Source organism: Ursus arctos, unplaced genomic scaffold (assembly GCF_023065955.2).
Source record: "Ursus arctos isolate Adak ecotype North America unplaced genomic scaffold, UrsArc2.0 scaffold_5, whole genome shotgun sequence".
Taxonomy (NCBI): Eukaryota; Metazoa; Chordata; class Mammalia; order Carnivora; family Ursidae; genus Ursus; species Ursus arctos.
In genome coordinates, this window is record NW_026623067.1 from 45,451,050 (window position 1) to 45,471,003 (window position 19,954).

The 19,954-nt window shown below is 39.2% G+C and overlaps 1 protein-coding gene and 1 pseudogene across 1 annotated transcript in view; one reads left to right on the plus strand and one right to left on the minus strand.

Moving 5' to 3' along the window:
* Positions 1 to 19,954, minus strand: part of ANKRD55 (ankyrin repeat domain 55) — a 369,279-nt gene that overhangs the window by 198,944 nt on the left and 150,381 nt on the right. The window lies entirely within an intron of this gene.
* Positions 7 to 1,472, plus strand: LOC113254939 (heterogeneous nuclear ribonucleoprotein F-like; annotated as a pseudogene).

Consider the following 19,954-nt stretch of genomic DNA (forward strand, 5'->3'; position numbering starts at 1 on the left):
TGAAAATAGAAATCAGTCCTGCTCCCCTCAGTATCCAATTCGTTACCTACCAGGAGGGTCTCTGACTATACACATCTCCCCTCCCCCATTCTCCGGGTTGTTTCTTAAGCCACAAAAAGCTGCACCCAAGCTTGTTTAATGTCTGTCCTCTTAAGTGTCCACGATGCTGGGTTCTGAGGGAGGTGTAGGCTTTGTGGTCAAGCTCCATGGCCTGCCCTGGTCCTGCTGTGTTAGGATGTGCAGAAGTTCTCTTCTGACTGCACAATTCATGATGGGGATTCAGGCATTCATTTCATCAACACTAGAGAAACCAGTCAGAGTGGCAAGGCTTTTGTTGAACTTGAATCAGAAGATGATGTAAAAAGGGCCCTTAAAAAAGGCCAGGGAAGCAAGGGACACCAGTACACTGAGGTGTTCAAGTCCCACAGAACCAAGATGCATTGGGTATTGAAGCACAGTAGTCCTAACAGTGCCTACACAGCCAGTGTTGGCTTTGTGTGACTTCAAGGACTCCCATTTGGATGTGCCAAGGAAGAAATTCTTCATTCTTTCTTGAGGTTGGAAATTGTGCCAAACCAGATCACATTGCCTGTGGACCCCAAGGACAAGATTACAGGGGAAGCCTTTGTACTATTTGCCTCACAGGAATTATGTGAGAAGGCCTTAGCGAAGCAGAAGGAGAGAAAAGGGCACAGGTACACTGAAGTGTTCAAGAGCAGTCAGGAAGGAATTAGGTCATTCTCAGATTGCCTCTGAAGTTCATGTCTGTACAGCAGCCGGGCTTTATGACCACCCTGGCACAGCCAGGAGGTATACTGGCAACGTCAAGCAAGAGGATGAGGTATGGTGCTTATAGTGCAGGCTATGGGGGCTATGAGGAGTATAGCAGCCTCATCGATGGCTATGGTTTCACCATCCATCTGGTTGGGAAAGACCTCAGTTACTGTCTCTAGGACATGTGCAACCACAGATACGGAAATGGCAACTTCACTGTCCAGAGTACCACTGGACACTGTGTCCACATGAGAGAGGCCAAAAAAAGCCACAGAGAACAACATTAACAACTTCTCTTCACTCAACCCTGTGAGAGTCTATATTGAGTGAGATTAGCTCTGATGGAGCGGTGACAGGCAAAGCCAATGTTGAGTTTGCCGCTCACAATGAAGCTGTATGTGGCAGCTACATCCAAAGACTGGGCCAACATGCAACATAGATACATAGAACTTTTCCTGAATTCCACAACTGGGGCCAGCAACGGGGAGTATAGCAGCCAGATGATGCAAAGCATGCGGGTGTTGGCCCAGTCCACTTACAGTAGCCTGGAGAGACAGTTTGTGAGTCGCTGTTATGGGGCTAGTTGTGGCGGTCAGACAGCATGGGTGGATAGGACTAGTTTTGTAGAAACATTTGAATTATTGCAATCAAATTTTCACAGGCAGCCAACAAGCAGTGAAAAGCAATTATTACTCTAGAGGAGGCTGTGGGACCCATTTTGCACCATGAGTTTGTGAAATCTGTATTTTAAAAAATTACTTCTTCAGTGTTTTCTCAAGCAAACTTTCTTCTAGCCTGTAATACTGAGTAAACTAAAACTATTTTCAGCTTTATTCAATTAACATTGTGGTAGTATACTTCAGAGTGATGTTATCTGAATTAAAGTAGTTTTAAATACATTAAATGGATCTTTTATGCCACATCACCATGAATACATTGGGAAGATGTGCTGTTTTGGAAAACTCAAGGTCCTAGATCCCTAATTCAAAGAGGAACATTTCTCATGTTTGTTCATTCTAGTTTATTTTCATCATAAATCTTTTAGGTTAAGTTTAAGCTTTCAAAAATAAGTTAGTTTTGAAACTGAGATGTATTACTAATACTGTAGGAATTCGTGAGCCTTGACTTAAAACTTTCTTTGTTGAAGAGACTGTCCTCAATAAATGGTGTTGGGAAAATTGGACAGCCACATGCAGAAGAATGAAACTGGACCACTGCCTACACCATATACAAAAATAAACTCAAAATGGATGAAAGAGCTAAAGGTGAAACACGAATCCATCAAAATCCTAGAGAAGAACATAGGCAGCAATCTCTTTGACCTTGGCTGCAGCAACTTCTTGCTAGACACATCGCCAAAGGCAGGAGAAACAAAAACAAAAATGAACTATTGGGATTTCATCAGGATAAAAAGCTTTTGCACTGCAAAAGAAACAGTTAACAAAATTAAAAGAAAACCTATGGAATGGGAGAAGATATTTGCAAATGCCTTATCAGATAAAGGGCTAATATTCAAAATCTATAAAGAACTTATCAAACTCAACACCCAAAAAACAAAAAATCCAGTCAAGAAATGGGCAAAAGACATGAACAGACATTTCTCCAAAGAAGACATAGAAACAGTAGCAGACACATGAAAAAATGCTCAACATCACTCGGCATCAGGGAAATACAAATCAGTACCACAATGAGATACCACCTCATACTAGTGAGAATGGCTAAAATTAACAAGACAGGAAACAACAGATGTTGGGGAGGATCCAGAGAAAGGGAAACCCTCTTACACTGTTGGTGGGAATGCAAAGTGGTGCAGCTGCTCTGGAAAACAGTATGTAGGTTCCTCTGACCTCACAATTGCACTACTAGATATATACCCAAAGGATACAAACATAGTGATTTGAAGGGGCACATGCACCCCTTTCCATTAAAGCTGTGGTAAGTTGTTTTAGTTCTGGTTCTGGTTCTACAATTATTTGAACTCTAGTTTTCTCAACAATCAAGTAGGCTTCAAATTCATTCTTCCTTCTCAATTCTGTGATTTTTGACATTTACAAAAATAAAAAATACAGCATAGCTGTGAATTATTTCCAAAAATGGGAATCACATATGTCAAATGAGTTCTAAACCAGGAAACTTAGAAGGGGACTCCTGGTGACCCCTGTATCCAGCCTAACTAGCATCACACATGAAGAATCCAAGGCTGTGACTTCCTCCCAGAGGAGGCTAAGTTCAGTCAAAAGGCAAGAAAATTCTTCAGGCCTTTCCAAAACTTCTTCACAAATAATATATATAGGACAACTCATTGTGAAGTTAAATTTGTAGAAATGAATCTCAAAACTTGATGAAATCTCAAAATACATTTCTTAAAATCACATTTTTTTGCTTGTTGATTTGACGGTCAACAAGAAATCTCAGCAGAGTAAAATCTTTGCATTTTTCTTCACATTTAGCCACAAAAAGTCTAATTTTAAATGATGCACTTTCTCAAAAACTGGGGATGTACTGTATGGTGACAATATAACAAAATAAAAATTATAAAAATAAAAAATAAATGATGCACTTTCAAAGCAAAACAAATAAAACATTTAAAGGGTCATATATGATGATTTCAAAGAGGACTAGATATGGAATTCATAACGACAGTGACACATTGTTAACAGCTTTGTCTTTCCCAGTCTTCCCATGCCGGGCAGGAGGACTACAGAAGTATCTTATCATCCTCAGGAGTTTATTGAATAAATGAGAGTGTGTAGTAACAGAACACCTTAGGCACTGAGTGATGCTAATGAAACATAAAGAATTTCTGAGGTGAGAAAGCTACTATTTGGGAAGATTTGAGAGTATGAGGGTTCTAAAAATGTAAACACAGCTCCAGAGACTTTTTAGAATCAACTTTTTAAATGGAAGGAAAGAGTATTTATAGGAAGCTCTGTTGGAAAAAAACCACTATGAGTTAGGAGAAATGGTCTTGGATGTTCTCACCTCCTGTTGCTGGGAGTTCCTCAGCATTTACTATTCTGAAGATTACTCTAACCTTCCCAGTCTAATTTCAGGAAAAGATTTGACAAATTCATTTTTCCTGAGTTTCAGTAACTGAGTTTACTGTGATACATCAATCTATTTTTAATATATTGTAATAGCTCTTCTATTTACTATTTAATAGGGAGTAATGTCTTAACCCTTTAACCTATTTCTAATTGTAGAATTAAAGACATCAGAAGGAATGAGGTAGTTTTTTAAAAGAAAAAATACTTTCTAGCAGAATTAGACTGTTTACTTCACCTATTTTTATTTAAGGGCCAGTGATTAATCATTCAGTAGTATTTCAGCTATGTTACATAGCTAGCACAAAGCAAGGGGATGCCTGCCATCAAAATAGAGAATCTCGAATGTACCAATGAGCTTCACCCTGCAAATCTTAAGAGCAGCTTGCTCAGGACTTAAGTTAAACCAGGTACTCAAATACCAATTAACATCCAGTGTTATATTAGTTTCAAGTGTACAATATAATGATTCAACAGTTATACTGGCACTTTAGAATAGCGTTTATAGTATTACAGATGCATTCTCCATGTTCCATGCTTATGGATACATTCCCCATTTCTTTAAATTGCTTATATCTAAGCAACTTAATACTCTGCCAATATATGTTTCATTTCAAGATATATGTCCAGACGTGTGTGTGTTAGAGGCAGATTGGCCCTTTGGATACTGCAAACTGGCCCCATTTCTACAAATCTTTCCTTGCAGTGCCTTGTGCATAAACTGTGTTGTAGACTCACAAGCTGCCTGCCATATACAAGCCTGAACTCCTCATTTTGTTTTAGATTCAAAATTCCCAACAGGAAAGTAACCATTACAGTAACCAATCTCACAGGCTTGTTTGCTTTGCTTTATAAATTCCTAAGCTTTTCCTGATGTAGCAGAAAAGTATGCAAGGCTCAGGTTAGGTCAACAACAGAGTCAAGGTTAACTGTGAGAGAGTGACATGGGAAAGAACCCAACCGGCAAACATTAAAACATCAATAGGCAACTTAGACCAACATTAACATTAGCCATCACCTCAGTACATGTGCATTTAGAATATTTTGTTAATACATTCTAAGACTGTTAATGTCTGTTTTTCACTTTTGCTACAGAGAGGGGATTTCATTGCTCTTTAAGAGCTGTTATCTTTTGCTGGGGACAATTCTGTTCTTGGCCTCTGGAACATCTCATAAATTATATCTTCAGAATTATAGAGTACAACAGTTAACAAAATGACTTCCTATTCCCGTGGGCAGCCCAGGTAGGAATAGCTACTTACAGAAGTGATTAAGTGTGAAACTTGCTTTAGGCACAGAGCAGCAGTGGGCTCATGAGCTTTTCTGTTTACATCTGGAGTTTTATTTTGGCTCTGTCAATTCACACATCTAAGAAAAATGTAGCCCCAAGCTTATGTCACCAAGGTTAACTATAGAAGAGAGAGATGAGGGCAAGCTTAGGGACCACAGTCTCTCTTGGCCATATATCCATCTGCCAGAGCCACTATGCTATTCCAAGTCTATTCCTGTGCTTGAACAAATACCTTCACATGTGGGATGGAGTCTTCTAAGAATGCACTTGGCTTGACTTCCACACAGATTTCCGGCTCAGGATTTGTCAGGTTAACTTAACCTCAGAGGATTCCAGTGTTTTCAAAGTAGGAAAAAAAATGTTTATAATACAATAATTTGGAGAACCATTGGACTGAACAAAATGGCAAATAATTTTCTTTATTGAAGAGCCATTAATAAACATGCTAGTAACCACTGTGATTCTTTTAAGAGTAGATGATCATCTTCCAAAAATATCTGACCTTGGAAGACTTTTCTTTATTCAGAGGATCTCTAAAAATGTCACATTTTCCAAGGAATCAAGCCAGTCAAATTTTAATAGAAAGCTTGTTTCAGTCATTCATACTCACTCTTGTACAAATCAGAACCTTGATTTTGCTGAGTAGGTTGAATTCCATGGCTGATGTCACTATGGACCAGATTCACAGCCAGTTCTAGTATCCTATCACATAAGGCTGACACCAGTCTAGGAGATAAGGTGCACACGTGAGCTTGTTAAAATCTAAAGCTCATAAGACAACCTCAGAAGACTTTCTATTACTTGATTATTAAGAGCTTCAAATCCCAGCAAAACAGGATTCATGGGAATTTATGGGAAAGCATAGCTTTTGCCATGGTGACAAATTCCTTGAAATATTAAGAGTGGAACTCTTATTTCCTGTCTTCCCTAAACAGCCCCTTATGAATATGTCAGCCAGGTATTTACCTAAGTTTTTGTGCCACATCTCAGGAATACGAGAGTTTTACTATTATAATGTTAGAAAAATTATTCTGGTTATTTGAATAAAAATGACACAACTAGATCTTCAAGAGATACTGATATATTACAGTTAATGTTTTCTGGTATAAAGAGGTTCAAATTAGAAGAGAAAAATGGATCAGGATGCCTCCCGATTAGACTCTGGTCTGGCAAGGCTTTTTATTGGCAGGACTTAGAGGCTGCTTCCTCTTCTGCATCCACTACACTGGAGGAGAAAAAGGTAATAGAAGGATGGGACAACTCACCAGTCTAACCAGGTCTGGCCAATTCTAGCCACAGGTCAGCTGAATCAGAACTGGCAACTTAAAGGGCCATGGCGTGCATACTTTGGTTAATTTTATCAGTTAATTTTATCAGTTATCCTTCTTTAAGAGGATCTAGAGCTATCTATATCTGAAATTTAGAACTGGAAGATACTTAGTCATCATTTTTGCAAACCCCATATTAGAAACTAGGAGACTGAGGCCTTGAAAGTTTTGTGAGATGCCCTAAAGGTGGCTTCTGGACCAAAGAACAGTAACTTTGAAAAAGCAGACATTCCATGTGTTTTTCCATTACAGCAGTAAACATGTTCCTCTTTAATATATATATATATATATATATATATATATATATATATATATATATATATATGTATGTATTTTAGAGAGAGAGCTAGAACATGGAGGTGGGGCAGAGGGAGAGGGAGAGAGAGAATGTCAAGCAGATTCCCCACTGAGTGGGGAGCCCAACAAGGGGCTGGAGCTCATGACCCAGAGTTCACAACCTGAGATGAAATCAGGAGTCAGAGCCTTAACCAACTGAGTCACCCAGGAGCCCCTCTGCTAGCAGAACACGGTGTACAGATTTCCAATGGGTTTTTGTAGCTAAGACAAACCTATGTACTTACCACAAATCATCTTACTTTAAAAATCAGAGAATGGCTAGACAAAGGAAAAATATGAAAAGACATAAGGAGTAGCTTTGGCCAGAGATGCAAACAATATGGGAAAAAGCTGCCAGTAATACTCTGATCTGTACACAGACACAATAGCTTCCTGCTGAAAGTAGATGGTCTTCCTAAATGAGTGCCTCTCAGACACTTGGGTTACACGGTGATGCACCAGTCCAGATCAATCTGTCTTAATAACAATCTCCTTCCTTTGACACTTCTGCGTCTGGTGAGGATGTCAAAGGATGCTAAAGACTATCCCTCCTTTGGTAACAACAAAGAAGCCCCAGAGAAAATAAAAATTATACTTTTCTACAGGGTAGGGAAAAGGGGTTGTATGCAATGAAGACTTCATGAACTTAACTCCAAGGGAAATAAGCTTTTCATAGGTAAGTAGAGATCTGTGAGAGCTTCTGTATGTGGGGGCACCTGATCTAAGTGCAGACAGAAACTGGGTACAGATGGAGAGACCTTTCAGGGATGGAGGGAAATTGGTCAAGCTCTGTAAAACAATATATTCTGGCTAGAGGGTCTGCAGTCCAGAAGAACCCCAAAGGCAGAAACAGAACACTTGGACCAACAATTCTTCTGATAGTACCACCATCCACCATGAGGTTTTCTGAGAAAAATAGCAGTTGGGGGAGTGACTGATAAGCAGAGAGAAACTGTACAACTCTGCATATTGTGGAGCCCTGTCAGAGTTTCACCCAAAGGTAAGCAAACTAAAAATATCTGAAATTTCAGCCAATCTTCACCCAGCTCAGCTACTGATAAGATCAAATAGCAATTTGGGATGAGGGAGGTGCGGTTAAACACAGGTGAACCTGATACAGTTAAATCTGTGAGCCAGCATAAGTACATTCATATACAATGTACAAAAATCAAAATGATGTTACACGCAAGAAAGCAAAACAAAACAAAACAAAAATCAAACTATAAAAACTAATGATGTACTGTAGCAGTTCAATAAAGTCTCAAAGGATTTAAAAAAATAATATAAAAATTTAAAAAATGGAATCATACAGTAAAACAAAACAAAAACAACAAAAAAACAAACTACACCTAAGAAAAAACAGTCATTAGAAACAGATTTGCAGGGGCGCCTGGGTGGCACAGTGGTTGGGCGTCTGCCTTCGGCCCAGGGTGTGATCCCGGCGATCTGGGATCGAGCCCCACATCGGGCTCTTCTGCTGTGAGCCTGCTTCTTCCTCTCCCACTCCCCCTGCTTGTGTTCCCTCTCTTGCTGGCTGTCTCTATCTCTGTCAAATAAATAAAATCTTAAAAAAAAAAACAAAAACAGATTTGCAGATGACAGTTATTGGAATAGTCAAAGACTTTAAAACAACTATTAAATATATTAAATCATTAACTAAAAAGGTGATTACGTTGAATAAAAAATGGATAAAAATAAAAACTCTAAAAAAGAACGAAGTGGAATTCTAGATCCAAAAATCTAGAATCTTTGAAGGTTAAAAATCACTAGGTGAAATTAAAGCTAAATGGGAAACTGCCCAAGAAAGGCTACTCAGTAAACTTAAAAACTGGTCAAAAGAAATTATTCAAAGTAAAATGAAAGAGGAAAAAATTAAGGAAAAAAAGAGAATGTCAATAATCTGTAGGATAACACCAAGAGATCTACAAGCAATTAGAGTCCCTGCAAGAGTGGAGAAAAGGAATTGAGCAGAAAGAATATTTGAGGAAATATGGCTGAAAATTTTTAAATTTTTGAAAAGTATCAACCCAAAGACTTAAGAATGGGGTCCAAGAAACTCAACAAATCCCTAATGGATGATGCAAAGAAAACTTACCTAGGCATATTATAGTCAAATTTCTGAAAACCACAGACAAAATTTAGAAGGTATTCAAAAAAGAAAAAAAGACACATTATATACAGGGTAATAACAATATAAATGACAGTTAACTTCTCATTACAAAAAATACAACTCAGAATACGATAAAATAATATCTTTAAAGTGCTGAAAAGAAGAAATAAAACAAAACCCGTCAACTCAGTATTTTATATCCATTTTGTCTTTGAAAGCAAAAATTTTAAAAATGCATTGTGGGGTTTATAAAATATGTAGAAGTTAAATGTATGACAAGAATAATAAAAAACAGGAAGGAATAAGTGGAAGTATACTGTTGTAAATTCTTATATGCAAAGTAACATAATATTAATCCAAGGCAGAGAGGCAGATGATATTTTTTTCCAGTACATATATAAGAAAAGCTGAAGCTCATAGAGGATCTTCTACTTGACCAAAGTAATAAACAGAGTTAGTGGCCAAGCATAGCCTAGGAACCAGGTTTGCAGACTCTAGTCTATTGCTCTTAAAGCAAAGTTGGGATTAAGCTTGGATGCCTGATAGTTAATCCAAGGCTTTATATAACTAAAGGAATCTTTCCTCTTAGTCTACAAGGTTTTTCTCTATAATGGCTCATTTTATTTACCTAAGAGTCCCGTTCTTTCCCTATGGCTGGCATATTATTTATAAAATGTATAAAGAAAAAGGAAATATGCATAGTTCTGTTTCCTTTCCAGTCTCCCTTCTCTGCTTAGTTTCTCTCCAAAGCACTTTAACTTCCCTCACTAAGTCTGGTTAGTCGAGTCTATGACTTTCCATATCAATCAAGAACAAATGAAGACAATAATGTAGACATAGGAGAAATTAAGCATAGGGTCTTTAGAGGGGTAGTCAATCAGATGCTGTAAAAAGTAATGAAAGCCCATTAAGAATAAGAAAATTGTGTCCCTTCATGTTTCACTATAATAGTGAGCTTCTCACCTCTTGGTTTGCATCTAGTGTATCCTGACTATGATAGGGGATTATGTCATCCCGTCTCATCAAGTCAGAGTTTAGCATAGAACAGGATGACTTTCAGTAATCAATGGCGAAGTACGAATAAAAGTGAAATTTATTCCATCCCTTCTGCTATTCCAGATGATCTCTACCTGTCCATTAGCAAAGAGCACTCCATCCATTAACCCATTTCCAAAAACAATATGGTAGAGCCATTCTTACTAGTTCTCAGCTCTGCATGAGCCAAGAGGAATCCTTTGAAACCTTGGCTGCGAGAAAAGGCTACTGGGATCTCTAATCCACCCATATCAAATTGCACCTTGACATAATGAGGGCTTCAGGGCAGAACAACTGTAAATAGATGCTCCACAGACTTGAGGGAAAGCAGCTCCATTTTTGTCTTGGCATACAGTGCACATTCTTTGTGGGTCATTTAGAGGCAGGGCAGCCTTGCAGACAGAGCAGTACTTTTGGTTGGGCTAATGTAAGAATGTAGAAGGCAATGGGGAGTGGGGTGGAGGGAATATTTCAACTGTGTCAATGAACTGCACCTAAGAACTGAGGTTTCAGGCGATTCCTATGCCCATACAAGACAATGAGAAAGGACCAGAGAGAGCTCCTGGTTCAACTTGATTTAAGAATCAGAGTGTCATTCAAAAGAACTATGGTAGAGTAGCCAAATTCATAGAGACAGGAAGTAGAATGGTGGTTGCCAAGGATTCAGGGAAGAGGAAATGGGGAGTTACTATTTAACGGGGATGAAGTTTTAGTTTGGGAAGATGAACAAAGTTCTGGAGATACATCATGGGGTGATAGTTGCACAACAATGCAAAGGTACTCAATGCCACTGAACTGTACACTTTAAAATAGTTAAAAAGGTAAACTTTATGTTATGTATATTTTACCACCATTTTTTTTTAAAAGAAAAATGCGATGGTGAGTGAGTTAATTAGCTGTTGGCCCCAATCTGTTTGGATAAATTCATAGGTCAATATTGCTTTTAGTGTCTGGCGAACCTTATACAATTCCCCAGGGCATCACCCCAGATTCTGTAAATATAGAAAACCCACAGATTGGGAGATCAGTAGATCCAATAATAAAACTAAATATGAAAGTAGTACTAATATTTTGTGTCAGGCATCATACTACCATTTTATCTATAGTTTATTCAACCCAGGACTGCGCAGACACCTATTAGTCTGACTTTAAGAAGAATTCGCCGGTAATACCTGAAGCCCTTGCAATTAACATGATTAATGTGCTTCAGGAGTAGCACATGTGTGTTGGTGAGACTTTGGGTCAACTGGTTGTGAAAAAGGTACTAAAAGTGTAGCTCAAACTTCGAAGCATGAGGATCTTTTAAAAAGAATAAAACTTCTCAAACTTCGAAGCATGAGGATCTTTTAAAAAGAATAAAACTTTTCTCCTACCCCTGAGAATAAATCCATAGACCCTAGTTTGATGAACATTGACTTAAACAACTGAAGCCTTCTTCAATGAAACTGCCGTGCAACTGCAAATTACCACTGCAGAAGGGAAGTTTCACCTAACTGATAAAGATAAAATTTTAAATTATCATCATAATGAAAACACCAAATTTAATCCCCCAAAAATATTTTTTATAATTCATGGACACCCCACCCCAACCCTGTTCAAGAACATGTACACACACCTACCTCTGTTTAAGAAAGACTTCTCTTAAAAAGTTTTGGGAGTATCTGACAGCCATGACTGATAGGGAAAAAAAGTGGAGAAACAAATGAAAGGTTTTGGTGGTGATGGTGATTCTCAACACAAGTAAATTATTTAAAAAATGCATCTGTGTCCTGGGGCGCCTGGGTGGCACAGCGGTTAAGCATCTGCCTTCAGCTCAGGGCGTGATCCCAGCGTTATGGGATCGAGCCCCACATCAGGCTCCTCTGCTATGAGCCTGCTTCTTCCTCTCCCACTCCCCCTGCTTGTGTTCCCTCTCTCGCTGGCTGTCTCTATCTCTGTCAAATAAATAAATAAAATCTTTAAAAAAAAAAATGCATCTGTGTCCTGAAATGGGAAGTATGTAGAGAGGGTGAAATAATTTTTAAGGAGTTATTTTATTTTCAGTTGATCACAGGTGGCTCGATTTAGCACATTCGGCTATTTTACAAAATGGTGTCACTGAAAATATTCTTTAGCAACAAGACTTGGGGTGTCTCCATCTCAGCACCTCCAATCTTCTCAAGCAATTTGATTTATGGTGACTTGTTTTGGAAATTTAGAGAAAATTGCCTTGTGAGTATTTATATGAGCAGATTTTGTTTTCCCCTTGGGCTGTACAGCTGCCAGCCATTTACTGCCTGCCTGGTCCATGGGCAGGTTTTTTTTTTTTTTTTTTTTTTTTTTTTTCCCTTTCCCCTCTTGCGGTTCCTACAATAGAAATAATCATTTTTTAAAATGGAAAGGAACCCACTCCCTTTTCATAATCTCAGCTACAGATCTGCTTTTGATTTTGCATGCTTCATTTTGTTCCCTGAAGGATAATTTGGAGGTTTGAGTAATTAACCCAAGACTCATAGGAGGCCGTCTTTCGAAGGCGGGCAATTTTGCTGTGGTGGAGTCGGCCGCTGTCAAGCATTAACTTCTTAATAATAAAGCCTTTCAGACCCTCGACTATCCGCACAAAGATGCACTTGAAGCTAGTGGCTTGGCAGAGTGTAAGCGGACTACTTCTATTCTTTCCTCGGACAAAATAGTCCTCTTGATCTCTGGGTTGGAGCTATTTTTATTTTAGTTCAGTTCTTTTTTGCTTTTTAACTTGGTGGGCAAGTCTTTCACTTATATTTTGATCCATTGCTTAATCTGTTGCCTTTTTTCAAAAAGACCTGCAAAAAGACACCCTTATCCAGTGACTAGCTCCCCCTTTCAGTATATTTAGAATCCTCCCTTTTTAGAAGAGCAGTGACTCAACTCCTGAACTAAATAAGAGTTTGCTCCTCTGATCACAGTACACTTCCTGCTATTAACATGAAATGGCTCTGGTGCAGCACTGGGGACAATCACACCTGCAATTAACAACCAAATTAGGATGTATCTTTTCTTGGCAAAGGGATCCACCAGAAATTTGAGGACAGCTGCTGCCCTCCCTCCCATTCCCACTCTCCTTTTAATGCCCCCTCTCAAGCTCTTAGCAGAGAAGTGAACCAGAAATTTTTGTGTTCTATTTGATAAATCAGTGTATTTTAACTGATTTGGAAAATACCTACTGAGCGCTCACTATGTAACACTGTAGCAGGCAGTGATCAATTATTCACTTGTCAACAGGGCTACCATGCCTGGAACCTCTGGACTTTGAAAAGGATTATGAAAATAAACCTAGTATATTTATATTATAATGTATATAGCAATTATTTACGTACATATCTATTACAAAATTAAGAGTTAAATGTCCACCAGCAACATCAACCTAAAACTGCAGACATTTAAAAATCCCATTACATACAAAAGCAGTTTATAAGTAGATTTTTCTCACTTTTCTTTTTTTTTTTTAAAGATTTTATTTATTTATTTGAGAGAGAGAGAGAGAGAGACAAAGAAAGACAGGGAACACGAGCAGGGGTAGGAGCAGAGGGAGAGGGACAAGTAGGCTCCGCACTGAGCTCAGAGCCATACATGGGGCTTGATCTTATGACCCTGAGATGGTGACCTGAGCCAAAATCAAGAGTTGAATGCTTACATGACTGAGCTACCCAGGCGCCCCTAGATTTTTCTCACTTTCCAAAGATTCTCAAATATTCTACTTGTAAAGGAAATGAGTTTTTCATGGCCAAATAATTTCATAAGCATATTAATTTTCTTTTAAAAACTATTTCAAATTAAAAAAGTATATAGTGACTGTAAGATGTATATGTATCAAAATGCTCACTTTGATAAAGGCCCCCGAAGGCTTTAAAGCAGCCCAGTGAGAGCAGATGAGAGGTTCAGGGGTGTCAAAGAGGAGGCCTCTGCCATTCAGAAATTTACAATCCCGGGTGGACAGGCATGGCTAGTGCTATAGTAAAGGAAACACAAAGGATGTGTTCTACTCTAGGTCCTAACATTGTCTCTACAACTTGATGCCCTTCGGAATATTTGAAGACAACTCTCATGGCAACCCAAAAGGCCTTTCTTTTCTGCTTCTTTCTGTTCCTCATATAATACCATTCTGGTTACTTCCTCTTGATCATACCCCAGCTTGTATCTCATATAATTTGGTGCCCAAAAAGGAAAACCACACTCTAGATGTGGTAAAAACAAGTACAAAGGATGTGGGAGTCTTGCCACCTCACTAGAGTTTTATTCTTATATTAATTCAGCTGCAGGGTGTTTTGCATGAATACTGGGCTGGTCTTCAACCAAAACACAACAGCCCCGAGGCCCTTTTCACATTGGTGGTGCCAAGCAGATTATCCTCAACAGCTATTTGTGAAGGTGGCTTTCTTAACATTTTTGCATTTATATTTGCTAATTGTAGTTCTGTAATTTCCCCTCCCCTCAAAAAACAAACCTTGATTTTGTTATCTGGCATAGTTATTCTCCCTCTCAGCTTGGTGCCAGCTTAAATTTGATAAGCTTGCCTTCTATATTGGAGAAGACAGAGATGATCAAATATAGAATAATGGACTGTACCCTAGGGACCTCCCCAAAATTATGTCAGTCCCTGTGGTTAGCTTGTTCCATCAGCTACAAAATTCAACAATGGCACAATCCTCTATTTTGCCAAAAATTATTTAATGCTTTACTGAAATAACATTCTGATTTTCAAAAACTATCCAAACAGGAATATTGTTTCTGCAGTTTATATTTGCAGTTTAATATTATATGTTACATATAATTTTAACATTTTATATCCTAGAACTCATAGGTACCGACTCATTATTACATTTCTTTATAGAGACAAAACATCTGAGTCTAGGACGATGAAATTAAATATATGTGATGCCAAAGAATCAGCAAGGGTAACGGCACTACACTACTCACAGTCTAGAGCTGGACAGGACTTAAACAGGTCATTTCACCATCCCTGTGCCTCCGATTAAGTCAGACCCCAAGTCTGTCTTCGTTTCCCTTAGGTCTTTCTTTTTCTATCTCCTTCAAAATTCTGTGTAAATGATACCATCTTCTGAGTGCTCCTAGACATTCTAAATTTTAAAGTTTTAAGAAGAGTGTCCAATTCAGTATTCCTTGTCTGGCTTTGCCTTTTGACCTGGATCTTAAGTAATTGGATCTCTGATAAGTACTTACTGGCTTTGGGGACATGCAAAGAACTGTGGGTCCTACTCTGGATTAAAGGGCTCTGGAATCCAGGGAAGGCGCCACATTCCCAGGCTGTGTTAATTAGCCATGCCTGTTGCTAATAAGTCTCTGGACATATTTTACAGGATCACAGAAGCAACTTGTGATGTTCCGAGTGGGAGGGAGAAACAACACCCTGGCTTTATGGATCTCATAGAAAACAACTTTGCCTTCTCTACAGAATCATTCTCCTTATAATTTGATTTTTTTTTAAACCAGAACAACAGAACATAGAAATCAAACCTCTGTAATTCAGAGAATTATGGAAATGTATTTCTCTTTCCCCAGTTGTGTAACTCAATTCACTGTTCTTATCCTTCAACAAAACGCTGACTATTATTAGCTGAGAGCATGCGTTTATAATCATTTTTTTTTTAATTCTATGGATCTCATCCATGGAATTTATTTGCTCTTCAATACTATCTTTCCCTCGAGGGACTCATTACTCATTTACACATCCAGAAAGTAAATCATGTGCCATTAACTGGAAAAAAATGCAGCCTCCAATCCATGGCACCAGGATATGCTTTTTTTTTTTTTCTTTTCTTTCTTTCTCCCCCTTTCTTTCCTTTTTTTTTTTTTTTTTTAACAAGACAAGCATTTGGAAACAGAATACTTTAAAAGGAAAAGATCAGAACTTGTTTTTCAATGAGTTGGGAACAACAGGCACCATTGTAGCCCAAAGCAAGGGTCCTACATTCAATTCAGGGGCAAAAACAATCCATAACGAACTATTATATGTAAGCTCAAGATTTAGATTAAATATTCTTAGGTTCCAGATCGATTCCAATTTCTTTCTTAAGGTGTGTATCTATTTCCAAATTTAATCATGACTTTTTTTTTAAGACCTCAGTAGTCTAATACATTAAAAACATCGGTAGTAATCATTTAAAGTAGAAATAAGGGTGTATTTCCACAACAGCTATTCATCTGTGGCCCAATAGGCACCATAGGGAAAATTCTTCCCAGCATTCTCTGGGTTGGGGAGAACAGGACCCAATCTGCTTTCATCAAAGGGTCAGGATCTAGTTTATCATAAAGTACAGCATGAATCCTGTCTATGTATGGCATCTATATCAAAGGACAGCCATTCCCAGACATATAATCATTAATCGTGTAGCCATCTCAGGAGTGCAAATGATTGGTTCCATCTGTGTTGACTGAAGTGGCTACACTGGGCTTCCCTCGAGACAGGGTGGAACTACTGAAGCTGTCACGTTTTGCTCTCACAGAGGACCAGAGACGATGTTAAAAATAATAATACCTAACATTTAGGGAATATTTATTTCATGCTAAGTACTGCTTTCAACACTTGATGTATATGAACACAATTATTCCTAACAACAATATCAGGGACGTACATGAATATTCCTATTTTATGGACAAGGGAACTGAGACACAAAGAAGTTAGACTACTTCCTAAAAGCAAGCAATTAGCAAGAGCCCAGGTGGTCTGACTTTAAAGCAGCGTTATTCAAAAGGTACATGTGAGGAACATATGTAATTTTAAATGATCCATAGGCACATTTTTTTAAAAAAAGTAAACTGACATAGATGAAATTAATTTTAATAATATATTTTCTTTGGTTCAGTGTATTCCAAATATTATCATTTCAACATGTAACAATAGGAAAACTATTGAGATATTTTACATTTTTTAACTAACTCCTTGAAATCCCCTGTGTATTTTACACTTAAAGCACATCTCAGTTTGAACTAAACATGTTACAAGTGCTTGATGCCACACATGGCTAGAGTCTCCTGATCTTGAGTCAACTTTCTAAATACCCTCATTTCACTACAAGTAATGTATTTTACCCTGCAGTATTACTCTTCTCTTTGGCTGGAGGCAGTTTCTAAATGCAGAAATGTAGTGGAGAAGGGGATTAGTGTGGTTTCTGGGAGAACTGGAAGAATCAGACCACTTCCACCTATTTGGAGCCTCTATGGATGTTAGAATAAGGCTTGGCTCTGGGATGACAGAGCCCCTCTGGTTGACAGCAGCAGTTCCCACTCACCCCTCAGGCCACCAACTCCACACCCATACACCATGGCCCTGCACCTCCTCTCAAGCTCTCTGTGGTCTCCCTGGGAAGATTAGGCGGGGAGGATAGGAGACATAGGAGAGACCGCCCCTGCACGCAGTTCTTGGTTGTGTGCACTGAGTGAGGTTAGGTGGGCTCACCCTGGGTGTTTCTGTCAGGAAGTGAGAACAGGACCTTTGGGAGGTGTACTGTGGGTGGCCCTGTGCCAGCCAGAAACTGTTCTGGACAGAGAATGATGTTCCCTGTGCTCATCTCTGCCATCATAAAACAGGCACAGAGGCAGTCTCCAGTCCTTAGCTCCCTGGGTGGTATGAGTTATACTTTTTTTCTCTGTTTCTCCCCTCTTTCTGAAGATAGTCCTTTTGGGGGGCTGTAGGCTTAGTTTCTCTTAATTTCATTACCTTTTTGATCATGGAAAAACTCCCTCTTTGGTCTGCCTTCAGGTGGTAGTCTCTACCACGAGATGACTTACCTCTGGAAGGAGAGGGCTGCAGGGAAGTGAATGCTCTGATGCACCAGGTGGACGTCTGAGGACAGGAAGCTAGGCAGTGGTCAGGGGACTAGGGTAGTCCCCCCTCGTGTCCTAAGTGGTCAAGGGTTGACTAGTGGGGAAGGGTCACAGACGTGTCAAGAGGATTCCTCCCAGTCAGAGAGAGCAGAACCTGTGACTGGGCAGCCAGCTCTTTCACACCCAGGAGGTGCACACTCCTTCTGTTCTGCTCAGAAGGTGTTTCAGAAACTGCATCTCTGCTCCCACCTTCTCAGCCCTGCTCACAGCTGGAGATGGAGGGTGCAAGCAGGAAGGAAAAGATGATCAGGGGTAGATGAATACACAGTCACTTCTGTATTTGTATCTGGAAAAGTATTTTTCAAACTTCTTTGACTATAATTCACTATACGAAACATATTTAAACTGGTACTATTTTGAAGAAACTACTAACGCTGAATCTCCACATACCCAAAGACCCAGCAATTCCACTCCTCACTAGATCCCCTAGCCAACAGGGATGTGGACATATATCTACCAAAAGACACACAGTAGTAAGTTCATAGCAGTACTCTCTGTAATAGTAAAAAAAAAAAAAAAAAAAAAAAAAAGTGAACACGACCCAAATATCATCCACAAGAAACTGGTTTAACGACCATGTGTGGTCATACAATATACAATCTGTATATTGTATACAATTCAACACTGAGAATGAGCAAATAACAGCTATATTATATATTAGTATATCTCTCAAAAATAGTGCCAAGCAAAAGAAGTCAGATACCAAAGACACAATAGAACATATGACATTGTTTCATTTACACAAAGTTCAAAAAGAGGCAAAACTAACCTGTGTTACATATCAGGTTACATTTCATATTGCAATTGACAACACATAACACATAAATAAATGAGTTGAAAGGATAAGGAAACAATTCTTATTCCTACTATATGTAGTGTACCCTGAATTTTTGTTTTCCTATTCTGCTTTCCTAAGCCTAGTTGCTACCCACTCGATGGATTTTATAATCTTTAATGGATTGTGATCTATAGTTTCGAAAACACTGTTATTAATGTAGGTTAGGGTCTCAGACTAGCCTAGAGGCTACCTAATTTCTCTATGCTTCGGTTTCCTCCTCTATAAAACAAGGATAATGATGGTACCCATCTCACAGGGTCGCTGTAGGATCGGATGAATTAATGCACATTAAGCACTTAGCACAATGGCCGGCACGTGTTTACACACATGTTTTTATTAGTAGTTTCATTTCTAAATACTTTCAGGTCTTTCCTTAGGCAAATATACCTTTTAAATCCCTGCTTTATACCTACTGATAATGTAAACTAAACTTCCAGCAGAGACTTAGATATGACTTCTTCCTCCAGGGAAGCCAGGTTCCCTGTGATTAGGACTTCTGGGATTTCCACCTACAAGTGAGCTTCTTTAAATTGCTTCTGTGTTCCCACATCCTGTTCCACCGGGCTGTTTTCTTGTCTGCTCTGATCTTTTAGGCGGGGCCTGAGATCATCTGGGCATGTACAGTGTAACTGTATTTGCACAATTCTTGTTTTTAAAGTCATCTTAGCTTGGGAAGTGTTGGCAACGGCTAAGAGCAGCCCTGCTATTTGGCCAGGGGGTCTAACCAGCCCCCATCCCTTCCTCCAACAACAAGCGCTTTATGCTCCATGCAAAAAGACCAGCTGTCAGTTTAAATTTCCCTAATCCAGCCAGATCCCAACTCGGCCAATCAACAGTCTCTATCTGGGGGAAGCCCATCTGTGAAATGCAGCAGTGCCCTTCCTGGAATGACATGTCATAAAAATTAGTTTAGGCACTAATCTAAGGAAGCTTTGTGCTGAGTGGAGGGACTGCAAGGTCTCGGCTGGTGTCCTTCTCTTTGCCAAAATAGCTGGACCAGATGAGCAGGTCAGAGCTTGAAAATAAAGCAAGTGCCTTCACCTCCTGCCCCCTACCCTGCGATGCTGTCCTCACCAATAAGGGAAGAACCTTACCTACTCCCCCAAGTTTTCTCTCCCAGGCAGCCCGTACTCTGTCACACAGGGAGCTGGCTAAAAGGATAGGTGGATGGAAATCTATCAGTATTGCTGGGTTTTGTTTTTGGGGGGTGGAAGGGTGGTGTTGTGGCTGCTGTTTTCTAGCTGCAAGGTTACACATGCCAACACATGCTGGCCCAATTTGTTTAAAAAGGACACATGACCTCATCCTCCTAAGAAAAATTCTTCTGGGGGTGCC